Source organism: Macaca mulatta, chromosome 3 (assembly GCF_049350105.2).
Source record: "Macaca mulatta isolate MMU2019108-1 chromosome 3, T2T-MMU8v2.0, whole genome shotgun sequence".
In the NCBI taxonomy this organism is placed as follows: Eukaryota; Metazoa; Chordata; class Mammalia; order Primates; family Cercopithecidae; genus Macaca; species Macaca mulatta.
Genome location: NC_133408.1, coordinates 2200126 through 2218546, shown reverse-complemented (window position 1 = coordinate 2218546; position 18421 = coordinate 2200126). Strand labels below are relative to the sequence as shown.

General features: G+C 55.4%; 1 long non-coding RNA gene across 5 annotated transcripts; it reads left to right on the top strand.

The window, feature by feature from the left end:
* Positions 1–6422: 6422 nt before the first annotated feature.
* LOC114676785 (uncharacterized) lies at positions 6423–18116 on the top strand. 5 transcript variants are annotated; one of them, XR_013414770.1, is made up of 6 exons: positions 6423–8054; positions 8150–8300; positions 8596–9490; positions 9925–10817; positions 13721–15454; positions 15755–18116. It is a non-coding gene; the product is annotated as an uncharacterized LOC114676785 (long non-coding RNA). The 5 variants fall into 5 exon arrangements; XR_003727835.2 differs by having other exon boundaries at positions 8150–8995; positions 9344–9490; XR_013414769.1 differs by having other exon boundaries at positions 8150–9490; positions 13721–15053; positions 15327–15454.
* Positions 18117–18421: the final 305 nt, after the last annotated feature.

The window sequence follows — 18421 nt, the reverse complement described above, 5'->3', positions numbered from 1 at the left end:
GCACGCAGGAGGCTCGCCACACGCCCGGGTGGGACTCGGGTCCACTTCCCTGCTCCTGCCCCCACAGCATCACCCAACATCCCTCAAAGCACTGAACCATGAGCGCATGAGCCGTGGGGATGCACTGTCAGAGGTCACTGCCTGACCCGGCGCCTGGTGTCTGCCCCGGCCCATACGGTCCCATCGATCTGCCCCAGACGTGCTGCAGCTGTGTGTTCGGGGCCCCGGGTCCCTCTACGTCCTGGCCTTGGGCTTCCCCGATACCACCGCGCTGGTCATCTCTTAGTCACCCTGACAATGCCCAGTGTTCACGGGACAGCCCCACACTCTGTGGCTGGGTGTGGAGGCCCCCGCTGGCCCTTCCTGATACCTCCTCCTCCTTTTCTCCTCTCTCCCTCCTGCCCCACCCTGGCTGGAGCTGACTCTAACGTTCCACCGGCATTCACCCTGGCACAGCTCGCAGGCTGCATTGCTACCTCCGGGTTTTGCTGCCTGGTGAGGTGTGGGCATCCTCATCCTTCAAAGCCCAGTTCCCCGATCACCTCTTCCAGGAAGCCTCCCCTGACTGCCTGGGTGACAACGACTCCTCCCCTTCTGTGTGCAATGGAAAGAGGTGGCCTGAGGAGTCAAACGGTGTAAATCCCGCCCCACTCTATTTGGGAAGCACCTGCTGTGTGGCAGGTGCTGCGCTTGGTGCTGGGGATAGACCATGGGGAAGAAACACACAGAACCTGCCCTGCTCTCAAGGAAGAGGCCCTGGGGGCGGCCGGGGCAGAGACCCAAGGGAGAGACCCACACAGTGGCGTAAGGGCGGTGCTGATGGTGGGGATGTGGCTGGACGGCAGGTCAGCGAGGGGGTGTTGAGGTGACACTGGGGGTGTGGAGACCCAGGGGAGAGTGGAGGGACAGAGGGGACACTGGGCAAGTGTCCCGAGGCAGAGGTGGAGTTGCGGGAAGGAGGCTGCCGGGCAGAGATGCAGAGACCTTTGTGGGTGCGGGTGGAGACCAGTAGACCCTGCGAGGCCTGGGGTGTGTCCTTAGCTGGGAGGGCTGTGGAAGGATCTGGGCCTGCAGACGGGAGGCCTGGGGTGTGAGTCCAGGGGAGTGGGCCTGGGGTGTGAGTCCAGGGGAGTGGGCCTGGGGTGTGAGTCCGGGGGAGTGGGCCTGGGGTGTGAGTCCGGGGGAGTGGGCCTGGGGTGTGAGTCCGGGGGAGTGGGCCTGGGGTGTGAGTCCGGGGGAGTGGGCCTGGGGTGTGAGTCCGGGGGAGTGGGCCTGGGGTGTGAGTCCGGGGGAGTGGGCCTGGGGTGTGAGTCCGGGGGAGTGGGCCTGGGGTGTGAGTCCGGGGGAGTGGGCCTGGGGTGTGAGTCCGGGGGAGTGGGCCTGGGGTGTGAGTCCGGGGGAGTGGGCCTGGGGTGTGAGTCCGGGGGAGTGGGCCTGGGGTGTGAGTCCGGGGGAGTGGGCCTGGGGTGTGAGTCTGGGGGAGTGGGCCTGGGGTGTGAGTCCGGGGGAGTGGGCCTGGGGTGTGAGTCCGGGGGAGTGGGCCTGGGCCAGGTGGACCGGAAGCTGGCACAGTGGTCAGGTGCTTGGAGGCTGCGCCATGCTGGGGACCTGGAGGTGTGTGAGGAGGTGTCTGTTGTGCCTGGGGCTGCCGCCTGCAGGGCTGGGTGTGCAGCAGTGCAGGGCATTGAGGTGGGTGGGTTCTGGGACAGCGGCCGTTCTCTTTGTGCAGTCAGGGGAGGTGTTGGTGCCAAGCTGCTGTTTGAGTCTGGCTCTAAGGGGATCTGGGCGGGGGACTCACAGGGAAACTCTTCACCCACAGGATGGAGCGAGTTCCCAGGGACCCAGAGTGGCTTGGTCTGAGGACAGCGCTCACTCCCAGATGTGTGGGAAGCCCTTGGCACCAAGCCTCAGCCTTTTCATCTGTGAAATGGAGACATCGTCGCTGAACTTGCAGGCTGTCCCTGAGGGTGAGGCCATCAGAGAGGGTGGGGGTCAGGGGTCTCACAGCAGGAGCTTAGCTGGTGTCAGCATCTCCTGGACCCGTTCTCAGCTCCGAGCGCCCGGCCCTGCCACCCATGTCCAAGTCTGCACTGTGCCCACGAGGCCGTCAAGGCCACAGACAGCCCCACGCCTCTTGGACCCCGCCCTGGCACAGTCCTTGCGTGGGGTGGGTGCTCCTTCTAGGGAAGGAGGAGTAACTCTTGGGTGGTGGGATGGTTGCCATGGAAAGGGGCAGTAGCACCCAGGTATTGCCATGGCAACCGTTAACTGACATGGCACACTGGAGGGCGCGTCTCATGGAAAGCTGCCTCTGCCCCGCCCTGTGTTAGCCGGTCCTCCATGTGGTCCAGTATCTGAGCCCCGCCTCCTGCCTCAGATGCTCCTGTCTGTCACCCCATTACCAGGGCGGCACCCCGGGTCCTTTCCAGCCGTCACGCTCCTGACATTTCCGCGGTGGACGCTGCCACACAGGCTGCATGCTTGTGCGTACCCAGGTCCTCCCCTCTCCGGGATAAACCAGGCACGTGGAGGCCACCCCATTTTCCGTCCACCAGCAGTGCAGGAGTTGCCCAGCCTCGCAGGGAAACGTCTCTCATGGCGGCAGCAGAGCAGCCTGTTCAAGCTTTTAAGTTTTCTGCTGCAGCTTCCACAGCAGACCGTTATTTCTCTCTGTCCTGGAGGCTGGACGTCCCAGGTCCCGGTGTGGCAGGCCTGGTTCCTCCCAAGGCCTCTCCTTGGCTTGTGGGCGGCGTCTCTTCCCTGGGTCCTCACAGGGTGGTCCCTCCGTGTGTCTGTGTCCTCCCTTCCCCTTAGAAGGACCCCAGACAGGCTGGATCAGGGCCTGCCCTAAGGAATGAATTTTACTTTAATCACCTCTTTAAAAGCTGTCTCCAAATACAGTCACCTTTTGGGGTCCTGGCCATTAGGGCTTTGATGCATGGATCTGGGGGACACCACTCAGCCCGTAGCAGCCCCCACCCTCTGCCTGCCTTTACCATGGGCCTGAGCCCAGCCCCACTGGAGTCCCCTGGCTTGATGTCTGCTGTGGCCACGGCCACCCTCAGGCTGCTCCAGACACACCTGTGCTTATCTCTGCCTGGCCCTGGGGCTTCACTTCCCGAGGGACTGGAGAGAGACTTGTCCCTCCCAGCTCTCCTGGTCTTGCCCACTGCAGAGCCCAGAGGGACATCCTCCGCCGTGGGCCTGGGCTCAGGTTGCTCAGAGTTCTCCAGCCCTTCCTCCAGGTGCACTGCTCACAGCACATGTACCCACATCCCGGTACCCCAGGCCTCCCTGGGCTCCGTGGTCCCGGAGGGTGCCACCCCTCAGCCAGTACTGTGGGAAGAGCCTGGGGGGATTCCCGATCTCCACCCCGCCCAGCAGCCACCCCAGGCTGCAGTCTGCTGACCATCCCCAGCTCACATTTCTCACCAGCTGACGCGGTGTCCTGGCCTGGCACCTGCCCAGGGTCCCACCCGCAGAGGAACCTGCCTCTTCCAGATTGGTTCCGGGCTCCTGGACTGGTCACGCGCTGTTGACATGTAGTTGTTGTAGCTTTTTTCTTGTGGGTGGGAGCAATGCCTTTCCCAGCTCCACCTGGAATTCCGCCAGGGACGGGTGCAGCGTCCGAACCTCACCTTCTCTTGGAGAATTCAGCGCTCGTCTGGCCCCAGATGGACAGACACCTGGCCCAGGATTTCAAAGGTGCATCTGTCACGGACCAGGCCCCCAGAGGAGACGTCTTTTGCCATTTTGTTTTCTGACTGGAGGGCTTTTTGGAAGTTGCCCTCCCACCTACCAAGTTGCTGGCAGCCCAGCCCGTGCTGTTTTCAGTGGACCCTTTTTCAAATGTCTTCACAGGCTCCTGGGAAGCCGAGCTGAACAGTGACCTCAGCCTTGAGCAATTCTGAGGATGTGTTTGCTGAGGAAATCATTAAACAGGGAGATGAGAGCATTCAAACCCCCACATGCCAGGCTCTGCGGGAGGCTGCTTGTCCCTGTGGCCTCGGGCCAGATGCCCCAGTATTTGCTGCCCTTGGTAGACACTTGCCTGGCCTGAGCCCTCAGGTGCCATACACGAACACGGTTAGGGCAGCCGGGGTCAGCCCAGGCCCCTGGGAGCGCTGAGTGGAGGGGCCACTGGCCAAGCACAGTGGGTGCAGGGTGCCCAGGACCAGGCATCACCTGATGGTCACCTGAGGGGACCTGCTCACTCCGCCCTGCTGCCCTGCTCACTGCTCTGGGGCCCAGCCAGGCTGGGGACCAGGGCCTCAGGGTGGAGGGGGGTCAGGGCTCAGGGCCTCAGGATGGAGGGGTGTCAGGGTCCAGGGCCTCAGGGTTAAAGATGGTCAGGGCTCAGGGCCTCAGGGTGGAGGATGGTCAACGTTCAGGGCCTCAGGGTGAAGGATGGTCAGGGCTCAGGGCCTCAGGGTGAAGGATGGTCAGGGCTCAGGGCCTCAGGGTGAAGGATGGTCAACGTTCAGGGCCTCAGGGTGGAGGGTGGTCAACGTTCAGGGCCTCAGGGTGGAGGGTGGTCAACGTTCAGGGCCTCAGGGTAGAGGGTGGTCAGGGCTCAGGGCCTCAGGGTGAGTGATCAGGGCCCAGGGCCTCAGGGTGGAGGGCAGTTAAGGGTGGGGACAGTTAGGGCTCAGGGCCTCAGGGTGGAGGGTGGTCAGAGCCCAGGGCCTCAGGGTGGAGGGTGGTCAGGGCCCAGGGCCTCAGGGTGGAGGGTGGTCAGGGCCCAGGGCCTCAGGGTGGAGGGTGGTCAGGGCCCAGGGCCTCAGGGTGAAGGATGGTCAGGGCTCAGGGCCTCAGGGTGGAGGGTGGTCAGGGCCCAGGGCCTCAGGGTGGAGGGTGGTCAGGGCCCAGGGCCTCAGGGTGGAGGGTGGTCAGGGCCCAGGGCCTCAAGAGTGCAGGGCAGTCAGGGCTCGGCACAGGGCTTGGCACTGGACAGCCGACTGGCTTCTTCACAGCCGTTTTCCTTCTTTTCACCCAACATAACCACCGGAAGGTCTCCACAGAAGGGGGCTTCTCAAACACTGCCTGGTGTCCTCCTTCTCAGCCCCAGGTGGAAGGACCCTCACGGGGCAGAGTGCGGTCTCTGGGTGAAACTGGGGGCAGGGGGGCCCTGGCTGAGGCGGGGGAGGGGGTGGACTCCCATCAGGTCAGGAACTCCGAGGTGGGGCCTCTGCTAGGGTGGAGGGTCTCAAGATGGGTAGGGAGGGGTTGTGGGAAAGGGGAGGGGAGGTGGAGCCGCTCCAGGAACCTGAGGGGCCTTCAGGGTGGAGCTGCCAGGCTTTGGCGAGAAGCTTCCATCCACAGCACAGCCCCACATAGGGGCAGAGGATGGGAAGGGACCCACGGCGGCCCGAACCACCTCAGACTTCTGGAAAATGAACTGGAAAGAAACAAGACTTCTTTTGAAAAGAAGAATGTCCTTTTTTATTTTGTTTTTTTGTCATGGATATTTTTTGCATTACTCTTGATTTTGAAAAGTATTGCATTAAAATATCACTTTTCTGATGAGTGAGTTTTTGGAACCCTCCTGCTCTCTGCTTTAATTTTGCCCTGGAGATGAGCACCTCATTCTAGTCTGGGCTGTGCATCTTTGGAAGGAATGCTGAGATCCCCGGTTCCCACTGTCCCCACGGGCCATACCCGGTGAGCCAGCGGGAACCTGCTCCGAAGGCAGAAGAAGGTCAGCCCGGGGGCAGCTTCAGCCTTGGTGGGGGCGGCCGCTCAGCACAGGGTGGCCCAGGGAGGCCAGGCTGGCTAAGGGCAGGGCCAGGACCACCCAGGCTGGGAGGCCCACAGCCCACCAAGGGGTTGCCCCGTGGGGAGACGTGGGGAATGGGTCTGGCCCTCTCACACGCTGTGGAGTGCCGCAGAGGGTGGGGGTCGTGTCCTGGGAGGAGGAGCCTGAGCCTCCAGAGGGCTGAGTTGGGCCGGATGATTAGGGGAATGCTGTGTCTACAGGGCCCAGCCGTGACAAGCAGTGCCTGTGGATTTAGCCAAGAGTGGGCAGTGAGGGAGGGGACGCATGCGGCAGGTCAGGTGGGGGGTGGCCCCTGCAGGACATCGGGAGGAACCTAAGTGAAGGAGGAATCACTGGCAGGCCAGGCACCCACCCTCGGGGGCCGACTATCCGGAGAGCAGGCAGGGGGAAGAGCAGGGGGCAGGGGCAGGGGCTGAGAGCAGGCAGGGGGAGGGCCGGGGCAGGGGCTGAGAGCGGGCAGAGGGAGGGCCGGGGCAGGGGCTGAGAGGGGCCAGAGGGAGGGCCGGGGCAGGGGCTGAGAGCGGGCAGGGGGAGGGCCGGGGCAGGGGCTGAGAGGGGCCAGAGGGAGGGCCGGGGCAGGGGCTGAGAGCGGGCAGGGGGAGGGCCGGGGCAGGGGCTGAGAGCGGGCAGGGGGAGGGCCGGGGCAGGGGCTGCTGCCTCCTCTCATGTTGTCCTGAAACTATTTACAGTGAGGATTATTTATAAAACCCAAATCGCCCTAAAGCCACTTTTAGATTTTACATGAACAAAACTCTATTTGAAAATAATAAAATAATAAACTAAACATTTAAAAATCTTTCTTAGAATTCCCTAAATTTCAGGACCATGTGTGTGCCCATGTGTGGTATTTGTGTGTGTCTGTGCATCTGTGTCAGTGTGTCCGTGTCTGTGAGTCTGTCTGTATCTGTGTGTCAGTGCATCTGTGTCTGTGTGTGTCTGTCACTGTGTGTGTGTGTCTATGTGTTGGTGCATTTATGTGTCTGTCTGTGTGTCTGTGCATCTGTGTGTGTGTCACTGTGTGTGTGTGTCAGTGTGTATCTGTGTGTTGGTGCATCTGTGTGTGTGTCTATGTGTCTGTGTGCTTGCGTGTCTGTCACTGTGTCCGTGCGTCCGTGTGTCTGTGCATATGTGTGTCTGTGTACGTACACAGCTGATCCTCTGGACACCGAGGAGGAGACACAGTGGGGATTCTGGATCCAGCAGGCTCCCTTCTTTGCATCTCTGAAGCCTCCAACAACCCCCTTAGCGTCCGCCCATGGTGTAAGAGGAGGCCGTCTGGAGTCCTAGGTGATTCAGAGACTGGAAACCACCCCGCGGGGCCCCTGGAGGAACAAAAACCAGTTCCCAGCAAGTGCAGGTAAACCTGAGACGTGCCCTCAACCGCTGGCTTCTGCCACTGCTTTACTGGGTCAGCCATGACCCAGTCAACAAGCTGCTACCTGGAGAGCATTGACAGACTTGGGCCATTCCCCTCCGTGGCGGGTGCTGCCGTCTTCCTGTCCACGTGAGTCCAGGGCCCTGCGGTGTGTGGGAGCAGCCAGGAGGGGCAGCTCAGCAGGACTGAGATGAGAGACTATCAGGTGTCCTGGGCGCGTTCTCACCAACAGCAGGTTCCCTTCCGTCCCCGCATCTTCCCTCACCACCAAGCCCCTGTGCAGAGCCCAGACCCCACAAAGGCCCACCAGTCATCACTGTCCACACGTGCATCCGACGTGTAAGGTGGTGGGGACGATGCTCAGACAGACGAGAAACCCCAGGGTCAGCCAGGCCGGCCTGTCCCACCTGAGCTGGGCGGAGACACCAATGTCACCCCTCTTGCAGCCCCCAAAGCTTGCTCTCTGGCCGACAGCTGGCTTTTGAGCCAGAAGATTGGTAACCCTGTTAGGATCTGGCAGACCCGCCAGGGTGGCTCCCAACTCACCCACGTCTCGCCCTGAGGTCCTCTCCTCCCTCCCCACCCTCTGGCTACATGGACTCTCCATCCTGGAACACCGGGCACACACCTGACTCGCCTTTGCCTCGCCGTTCCCTCTGCCTGCGATGCTGTTCCCCGGGCCACGCAGGCCTCCCTCGCTCCTGGCCTCCTCCAGTCTTTTCTCGGGGTCTTCTCAGCAAGGCCCCTCTGACAACCCCCTTCACTTTCCTAACCAGCACCCAGCAGCCTGTCTCCTCGTCTCTTACTGGAATGTGTGTTCGCACGGCAGGGATTTCCCCGCTGCTTTGCTGCGATGGATCCCCAGCGCCTGGAACTACTCTGGAGCCTTCGGTGTGGGGATGAGTGAGTGAGGCAGGCGGCTCCCGGCGCTGGCGGGCATGGGAAGGACAGGGTTGTTCTTACGTGACAGTTTTTAAAGATGTCGTCTTTTCAACCAGGGAATTCTACTTCTAGGGCCCTGCCCTGGAGACATAATGAACTGGTGGGGAAGAGTTTCATCATTTCAAATGTTTGGCTGTGGTTTCTGTGACCTGTGGGTCTGGTTCCTCCACAGACGGAGCAGATGTCAGCGGCCTTTGACTGGAGAAGGTCCTGGGTCTTGCAGGCTTCAAAGGCTTCTTGGTTTATGTCGTGCCAAGAAAGCCGTGGCTGGGAACGGTTCCCTCCCTCGGTGTCTGCCTGTGGGGGCTCCCAGGAGTTTCTGGGCAGCCTCACCCCGCACTGCACTGGCCTCAGAGTCGGGCCTTCACTGACCAAGTCCCCGCCTCCTGCTGTCTTCACTGGTGCTGTTCTTTATCTATCTTTGGGTTCCTTTTAGTATTTTTCCCCAAATTTTCAGATGATGTGTCTGGTTGATTGAATGTGAGCCTTTCTTTCTTTCTAGGTAAATGATTCTGGTCTTCCTGGTGTGGTCGAGTCTTGCAGGTGCAGTGTGGGGGCAGCCATGTGCCTTCCCTGGAGTGAGGAGTCCGAGCTCTCCTCTGTCTGTGCTCACGATGGGGTCTGTGCTCCCCCGTGTCCTGCCCAGCAGAGACGGGGCCTCCTGCTCTCCACTCCCCCGTGTCCTGCCCAGCAGAGACGGGGCCTCCAGTGCTCCACTCCCACCCCCCAGCTCCTTCAGCGTGGACACATCTCACCGTTGCCCCGGAATCCGTTCACAGTCACTGAGACGTGGCCAGCAGATTTGCCGCCTTTGTGTTGGTTTTTGTCAACATGCTGTTCTGTGTCCCACGCCAGCTGAGAGGCCCGTGGGGGTGGCTGGTGGGGGGAAGCTTGGCCTGCAGGTAAAGACGGGGCTGGGGGCCCTTCTGGGCCATGGTGCCTGCCTGTCACCCTCGTATTTTTGGCCATCAGGGGTCAGGGTCCCACTGGGCCTTCAGCTGCTTGTGCTACCTGGGCCTGTGCCCCTCCCCAGGCCTGTGCCCCCTCCCTGGACCTGTGCCCCCCTCCCTGGGCCAGGGCTCCCTCCCCAGACCTGTGACCTCTCCTTGGACCTGTGCCCCCCTCCCTGGGCCAGGGCCCCCTCCCCAGACCTGTGACCCCTCCCTGGACCTGTGGAGGGGGTGCGGCTCCACCCACACCTTGATCTGGGACTTCTGGCTCCAGATCTGTGAGACAACCTCTGTTCTTAGCCATCAGGTTTGTGGAACAGTGTTGCAGCAGCCCCAGAAAACGAATGCATATTTCTGCACCTTTTAAGAGCAAAGACAGGCTGGGCGCAGAGGCTCATGCCTGGAATCCCAGCACTTCAGGAGACCGAGGCAGGTGGATCACCCAAGGTCAGGAGTTCAAGACCAGCTTAGCCAACATGGCGAAATCCCGTCTGTACTAAAAATACAAAAGATAGCTGAATGTGGTGGCAGGTGCCTGTAATCCCAGCTACTTGGGAGGCTGAGGCAGGAGAATCACTTGAACCCGGGAGGCAGAGGTTGCAGTGAGCCGAAATTGGGCCATTGCACTCCAGCCTGGGCAACAAGAACAAAACTCCATCTCAAAAAAAAAAAAAAGAAAAAAAAAGAAGAAGAAAAGAAAAAAAAAGAAAACATAATCAAAACCCAGCTCAAGCGAGTAGCATTTGTATGAATCAGTTGGCCTCTGTTTAGTACTATTCATTAGACAAGAAAAAGGAAGTTGTCTTCGTGTACCACTGGGGGTTTGCAGTTTTTAGGTAATAAGTTTATTTTAAGTAACTATGATTTTTTTTTTCTTTCAGTGTTCAGGTAGCCACAACTTGACCATGGGGACACCTTGAACTGGCACTACCTCCTGTCTGCACCCAAGTCCCCACCAGCCTGTCCCTTTGACGACTCTGGGGTGGGTGTGGCAGGGACTGGGCAGAAGTGAGACTTTGACCTGGTGGGTGCACACGCATAGGTGTAAATCTAGCTCCAACATCTTACATGAGAATGATTTGAATTCAAATTCTTGAATGGCCCACTCTGGAATGTCATCCCTCCTGTTAATAATTTCATGACCAATGCCATTCTTTGTTTAGCTGAACATTTCGATTCCAGTGAGCATAATTTCATGTGTGTGGTGTTGTCAACAGCCACAAATGAGTCTAAAATGATATCACGGGGTCTTGTGACGGTGCTGGGAACCTCTCTGCTCATACTGGCCCGAATGTCTTGGGATGGGAGTCAGAGTGCAAGCTTGCAGGTGGTCATTCCTGGGAGCGTGGTTTTAAAGCAATACAGTTCTCTGAGAAGAGAAAAAAAGGTGTCTTTATCTTCAGAATAGTCAGTCTTTAGCATATTTTTAAAATAACCCACAATTTGGTATTGAATTCTAATTTTAAAAGGACACTCAGGTATTTATTTATTTGAAACGGAGTCTCACTGTGTCGCCAGGCTGGAGTGCAGTAGCGCGATCTCGGCTCACTGCAAGCTCCGCCTCCCGGGTTCATGCCATTCTCCTGCCTCAGCCTCCCGAGTAGCTGGGACCACAGGCGCCCGCCACCACGCCCGGCTAATTTTTTGTATTTTTAGTAGAGATGGGGTTTCACCGTGTTAGCCAGGATGGTCTCGATCTTCTGACGTCATGATCCACCCACTTTGGCCTCCCAAAGTGCTGGGATTACAGGGGTGAGCCACCGCACACGGCCAGGTATTTATTTCTTAATGCCCTATTCCTACAAAGTGCAAAGGCCATTTGAGAATGTCAGAAACCGTAATGGAATAAGATCAAAATACAATAACTTTCCACATTGATATTATTAGAGATGCTTGCCTTTAAATTTCACCCTGCAATTCAGGTTCAGGAGCAATTTTGTAGGCCTTTATAATATGATGACATAATCAGTGCTTCTATAAAATCCCATTTATGAATGAAAACAAGGGAGCCATCGTGTGTGTCAGAGTCATTCACAAAATGTTTAATGAACTGTATCAGGTAATGACATGACCCAAAAGGGGATTTCCAAAATGCCCAGTCTTTCAAAAACGATATGAAAATCTCCAGATCGGATATTTAAAATGATTCATATTATCATTGGGAAAAGCATATAAGATGTATTAAAGAAGGAGCATGGTTTGGCTCCTTTTTAAACATTTTAATTAGTGGACTTTGTTACTTAGAGCATTTTTAGGTTTACAGAAAAACTGAGTGTCAGGTCCAGGGAGCCCCCAGTGCCTCGGCTCCTCTGGGACTGACACCCTGCTTCCTGTGCTGCGTTTGGTACAATTATCAGTCACGCGAACACACAGCTCACATTAGAGCTCACTCCTTGTGTCAAACATTTTGTGGGTTTTGACAAGTGCGTCATGACATGGATCCACTAGTTCCGGTCCCTTTTATCAGGTTAAAAATAAAACGGGGCCTTGCAGAGATGTAAATGTGGCAGTAATCACCTTTGTTATATTTTTCCTTCGGAAAATATTAGCCTTGGAAGGAAATGTTTGAACAACTAGCCACTGTTCTTCGTCTGGGCACATGTCCATAGCAAGCGTATTCTCTTATCTGCTTCATGTCTGGGCACAGGTCCATAGCAAGCGTATTCCCTTATCTGCTTCGTGCTGTTGCCAATTTGCAGACCAGTAGCTCAGAAGCTGTGATTTTTCTTCTAAGCGTAAGCTTATCCTCAAAATGGAAACAAAATACAGTTTGGTCTCATAGGCGCATTGTAGTCTTGCTGGCTGGAATTCACATGGAGACCAATGACATTGCCTCTTTCCTCTGCACACATCCATCCATCCATCCATCCACCCATCCACCCATCCATCCATCCATCCATCCATCCATCCATCCATCCACCCATCCACCCATCCATCCATCCATCCATCCATCCATCCATCCACCCACCCAACCATCCACCCACCAATCCATCTATCCATCCATCCATCCATCTAACCATCCACCCACCCACCCATCTGTCCATTCATCCATCCATCCATCCATCCACCCACCCACCTGTCCATCCATCCATATCCATCCATTCGTCCACCCATCCATCCATCTATCCACCCAGCCATCCATCCACCCAGCCATCCACCCATCTATCCATCCATCTATCCAGTCATCCATCCATCCGTCCATCCATCCATCCATCCATCCATCCATCCACCCACCCACCCAATCACCCATCCATCCATCCATCCATCCACCCACCCACCCACACATCCAGCTATCCATCCACCCATCCATCCACCCACCCATCCATCCACCCACCCATCTATCCATCCACCCAACCATCCACCCATCTATCCATCCATCCATCCATCCATCCATCCACCCACCCACCCACCCAACCATCCACCCATCTATCCATCCATCCATCTATCTATCCATCCATCCATCCATCCATCCATCCAGCCGTTTGCTCATTTCCACCCAGAAATCCATCATCTCTCAAACTAAGGTTTCGACATAATTCCTTCCTTTCAGAAAGTGCAAACCAAAGCTAAGATTGGCTCACGCATGCCACATGGGAGTTAGAGTGAGAGCATTTTTCAGATCCTTGTTCTCTTCTGGCCCCACCTCCCGTGGTTTCTGGAAGTCCCAGGACAGGGAAAAGGAGAGAAAGGTGGAAAATAAATCATCAAGTGTGGATCTTCCCTCTCCTCAGAGGGAATTGTTCACCTGGCTACCCTCGGAAATTTAATTTTCGGTGTTAAAACTTGACATTTTATAGTAGTACGTGTACCAAAGTTATAGAATGAGCAAATTTGTCTAAATAAAGTTTCCTACATTGTTACGACATTTTCCCCCAGAGAATCACAAGCTCTGATTTGTGAACCTTACTTATGCAGAAATTCACTCTGACTTGTGAACCTTACTTATGCAGAAATTCTCTTAAACAGGGATTCTTTCTCTCAGTTTACCTTAGGCTAACACAGAAACATATTTTGACACAGAAAGAATTTTTTCTCTTCATTGCTCAAATCACCTGGAGACAGCCTGGGGTGGATGCCTCCGACCCCTGGGAATGACTCTGGCAGCCACCGCTGTGCCCCCCACAGAAGGAGGCTCGTGCTTGGCCCAGCTTTCCTGCCCAGGGTCTCTGTGGCTGGCTCCCCCCAGCTCGGGGCAGAAGCCTAATTAATCCAGGGTTGTTCTGCTCAGTTGATCCAGTCAGACGCTAGGGTTTGCCTGGGGGCCCGGCCTGCCAGCGGTACAGGTGAGGGGACGGAGGCTTGGTCACAAGCACACCTGCTGACCTTCCCTACAGACCTGGCACATTTAATCTTCTTCTTTGGGGAGGGGAAGAGGATGCATTCAGAAATGCCTTTACCGATGAGACCCTCAGGAGCTTGTACTGGAATCACTCAAAATTCCTGGTAGCCCAAGTCTCCTAATTCAATTCTGTATACATCTGCCTAATTCTCAATCCACGTCTAAGGTTAGAATGAACATTTTAATTAGCCGTTGTGGACAACATAAACACGCACTATACCGTGCATTTAGATCTCTCTGTACCTTGTTCATGTCAGCACAGACTCAGCTCCTTCTTTTCAAAAGCCCAGTTCGTCTTCCAGCAGGCGCGTGCTTTCATTAAAATTTCCCTCCTGTAGGTTCCGGCAGATTTCCCAACACAAGCACAGCAGGAACCGCATTGTGTTTGTAGAAAATCCAAAATAATCTCTAGGTGAGTGTTAGGATGAAAAATGAACTTAGTGTTGGTACAGGTTTTTGTTTGTTGTACTTTTTGTGAGGGAGGATGATAAAAATGTTCTAAAATTGATTGCAATGACGGTTGTGCAACTCTGTGAATATACTAACAAGCATTGAACTCTACACTTTACATAGGTGAACTGTATGGTATGTGAATTATATTTTAATAAAGCTGTTATTTTTAAAAAGTAAATTTAGCAACAACACTGGATACAAGCTAAATATACAAAAATTAGTTGTCTTTATATAGACCAGCAACAAATAATTAGAAAATGAGAATTTTTAAATGATACCATTTTAGTAGTATCAAAACGCATCAACTACCTAGTAATTGTTCTAGAAAAATATTCCAAAAACAACAAAACATTTACTAAGGTAGATTAAAGAAGATTTAAGTAGGCCAGGCTTGGGGGCTCACGCCTGTAATCCCAACACTTTAGGAGTCCTAGGTGGGCAGATAACCTGAGATCAGCAGTTTGCAATAGCCTGGCCCACATGGTGAAACCCCATCTCTACTAAAAATACAAAAATTAGCCAGGCATGGAGGTGTGTGCCTGCAATCCCAGATACTTGGGAGGCTGAGGCAGGAGAATCTCTTGAACCTGGGAGGCAGAGGTTACAGTGAGTGGAGATCTCACCACAGCACTCCAGCCTGAGTGACAGAAAAAAAAAGAAAAAAAAAGAAGATTTAAATAAAGGAAGGGATATGATATGTTTATGGATTAAAAACAAGTTAACAAACACAAAAATTGATGTATAAATTTCATGTAATCCCCATTAAAATCCAGGCCGATGTGTGTGAGTGTGTGTGTTGGGGGTTGCAGAGGGGTTACCAAGCTAAAGTTTACATGGGAATGGACAGGGTAAGAATAGCAAGATGACCTTGAAGACGACCAAAGCGAGGGACTCAGACCACAGGTGCCAATGCCCACTACAAAGCTACAGGAGTCTGGACCAGGTCATACCGTGGTCAGTGAAGTGGATTGTAGGGTCCAGAAACAGACACACACACGGGACGCTTGGTTCACAACAGATTCAGGATTACAGATCAAGGAAATGGGGGACGTCTTTACTAAAGGTGCCAGCGCAGTTGCAGATCCGTACAGAATGCAGGAAGCTGGGGCCCCACGTTTTCCCACGTGCAGTCTGCAGATGCAAATACGGAGGCTGAAACAAACACGTCTGGAAGAAATCACAGGGGAGTGTCTTCCCTGCTGTGCCCAGGATCCGTGGGTGAGCAAGACAGGGTCCCTGTCCAGATGGGGTTTCATTTGGGGGTGCAGAGCGGGTGCAGAAGGGCTCCCAGCGCCAGCCGGAGCGCTACAGACATTGAACAGACTAATGGTAGTGATGGCAGAAAACATCAAATGGTTAAAACTCCGTGAATTTATCAAACCATTTTCGAAACCTCCTGTCCTTCTCGGATGCTGTTAGGGCACCAAGCCGTGATGCTGAGAACTGGCAAATAGGGGGAGGAAGCAAGCATGGGTCCCGGCTTTCCTGCAGGAACTTTCTCACCCAGCCGAGCAGCTCACGGGAGAAAGCTCTTTCCAGAGGATCTCCAGCGAGTAAACGCAGAAGGAGCAATGGGATCCGAAGATCGCCGTTTTGCAAACCTTCATGAAACGCCAGAGGTGAGCCACCACCACGAGAGGGGCTGAGCTGTCAGGCTCAGGGGAGTAGGGTAACATGGAGAAACCGAGTCCCTACAAGGAGAGAGCTGGCTTGAGACCACGGTTAGGGCCTGAGCTGAGGCAGCCTCCCGCTGCACTGAGCTCTAAGGCGGTACAAAAACTCTCCCTGCGGGGCCACCCTCTGCAGCAGCTCAGGCTGGAGGGGGTGCCAGCATCCTGCCCTCCAGGGATCCCAGGACCAGGGGCAGGAGTACCCAGCCCTCCTCTGGGGGCCTTTGTGACCAGGCTGACCATCCCCAGATGAGAGGCACCAGGACACCCTGTGCCCCCACAGTGTGTTGAGGGCAGGAGCCGGCACTGCCTGGCAAACCCGAGGCTGGAGGAAATGCAAGGATGGAGGAGCTCGTCAAACCCAGCCAGGCAGAAGCAGCAGCAGCCCAAGAGTGGGCATCCCACGGGACGAACAGCCCGGGATCCACACGCAGATGCCCAGAAAGCGAGAGGACAGAGGGCGCGGGGCCGGAAGACACACCTCGGCCAGCGCAGCAAGGAAAACACATGACCACAGCTGTTTTCAGTCAGGGAAATGTGAACAGGCTGAATATTTAGGACTCAATTGTGATGATTACATTGCGACTATGTTTTCTAAAAAGGAGAAATTTTTTCTGCTGGGGGCACATACCACAGTGTTTATGGACGCAGTGGAAGGACATCTTCATTTGATTTCAAATACCCCACGGGAGGATTTATGAGGCTAGAGGGAGCCTGGCTGTCACTGAAGCTTGGTGATGCATTCATGGATTCATTTTCCTAATAAAAAGTTATAGAATTATGTAAGAGTGGATAAAAGAAGGACATTAAACAAAGGAAGTAAAAGGAAATCTCCTTATTGACCGGGTCACTGGGTGGTCTGTCTGATTCCAGCCGATGCATCATCGTTACTGAAGGTCACAGGTCAGGGTGCTGGGAGTCTCAGGCTTCAAGGGCTGAGGCCAGGGGCTCCAAGGCGGTCTGCAAACCCCCTCCGTGGGGCACCCCTCTGCAGCAGCGCAGGCTGGAGGGGTCCCAGCATCCTGTCTGCCAGGATCCCAGGACCTGGAGTAGGAGGGCCTGGCCCTCCTCTGGGTTCTCCTGGGAGCCAAGGAGTTGGACCCAGGGCATCGTCAGGACACCAGGCCTTCCCATCATCAGCTTCCTGTGAACACTTAGGCCAGGGCAGGGCAGAGCAGTGAGTGAGGGCCTGTGTCTGGGGCCTGTGTCTGGGGCCTGTGTCTGGGGCCAGGCTGCCTCACTCCCAATCTCTTCTCTCCCTTTCCTGCTGTACGACCCTGGGCAAGTTAGTGACCTTGCTGGACCTCAAAGTCCTCATCTGTAAGATGAGGGTCATGCCGTGGATGTGAGGAACCAGTGGTAGCACTGCTGGCCGGCAGCATTTGCCTGGTGCTTCTATCCAGGGTTGCTGGACCCCAATTCCACAGTAACCAGGGGTCTGGCAGCCGAGACCACCAGTCTCTGGGAGACAGACTGCCCGGGTCCCCAGAAAGCCAGAGTCAGACCCTGCCTGGGCCCCCACAACCCCCATGCCCACACTGTACGCCAGCCTCAGGGGCTGGGGAGGAGGAGTATTCCCAGCCATTTCCCAGGCAGAATCCTTGGTGCTTCTGCCCTAATTAGGGCTGGGGGAGGGGATCTGGGGTCATTATCCCCAAGGTGGGTGGTCACCACATTCCAGGGATCACCATTGGCATCAGCCTCAAAGTCCTCAGCACCAACTGACATAAAATCCATGGGAATTCAGCCGAAGCCTCACACCTGCAATCCCAGCACTTTAGGAGGCCGAGGTGGGAGGATTGCTTGAGCCCCTGAGTTTGAGACCAGCCCAGGCAAGATAGTGATACTCCATCTCTACAAAAAATGCAAAAAGCAATTAGCCGAGGGTGGTGGCACGTGCCTGAGGTCCCAGCTACTCGGGAGGCTGAGGCAGGAGGATTGTTTAAGGCCAGGAGTTCGAGGCTGCAGTTAGATGTGATCGTGCCACCACATCCCAGCCTGGTTGACAGAGCAAGACTCTCTCTAAAAACAAAACAAACAAACAAAAAATCCATGGGAATTCCCTCAGGGCCGGAAAAGTACTTCCAGCCTTTGGAAACGGAGTGAGGTTTGAGCTGCACCGACTGGGCACGGCGTGCCCCACTCTGGGAAAGAGAGCTTCTTTCTGCAGCTTAATCACCCCGGTGGACTAATGAGGCGAGCTGTTCCCAGGAAGCGTGCTTTACATAACTGCTGGTAACGAGACTGGCGGGGCCGTGCGTGTGTGTGCGTGTGCACGCTCGTGACTCTGGAAGCCTTCAAGCTGCCAGGATTCATCCATCTTCTCTAATGAGCCTCATGGGAACATTATCGCCCTGGAGGAAGGAGGAAGCGGGGCTGGGCTCGCTCGCCGGCAGCTCTGTTCCAGATCTGGAAGAATTTACTGCCTTCAGGGACACCCCAGAGTTCCTGCCTCTGCTCATTCCCACGTCATTCGAGTGAGCAGCTCCTGAATTTAAAGAGGCACATGTACACATGCACAAGCATTCACACACGCCCATAGGCCACACGTGTACACATGCACAAGTATTCACACACGCCTGTAGGCCACACGTGTACGTGTGCACAAGCATTCACACACTCCCATAGGCCACACATGTACACATGCACAAGCATTCACACATGCCCATAGGCCACACGTGTACACATGCACAAGCATTCACATATGCCCGTAGGCCACACGTGTATGTGTGCACAAGCATTCACACACGCCCATAGGCCACACGTGTACACATGCACAAGCATTCACACATGCCCATAGGCCACACGTGTACACATGCACAAGCATTCACACACGCCCATAGGCCACACGTGTACGTGTGCACAAGCATTCACACATGCCTGTAGGCCACACATGTACGTGTGCACAAGCATTCA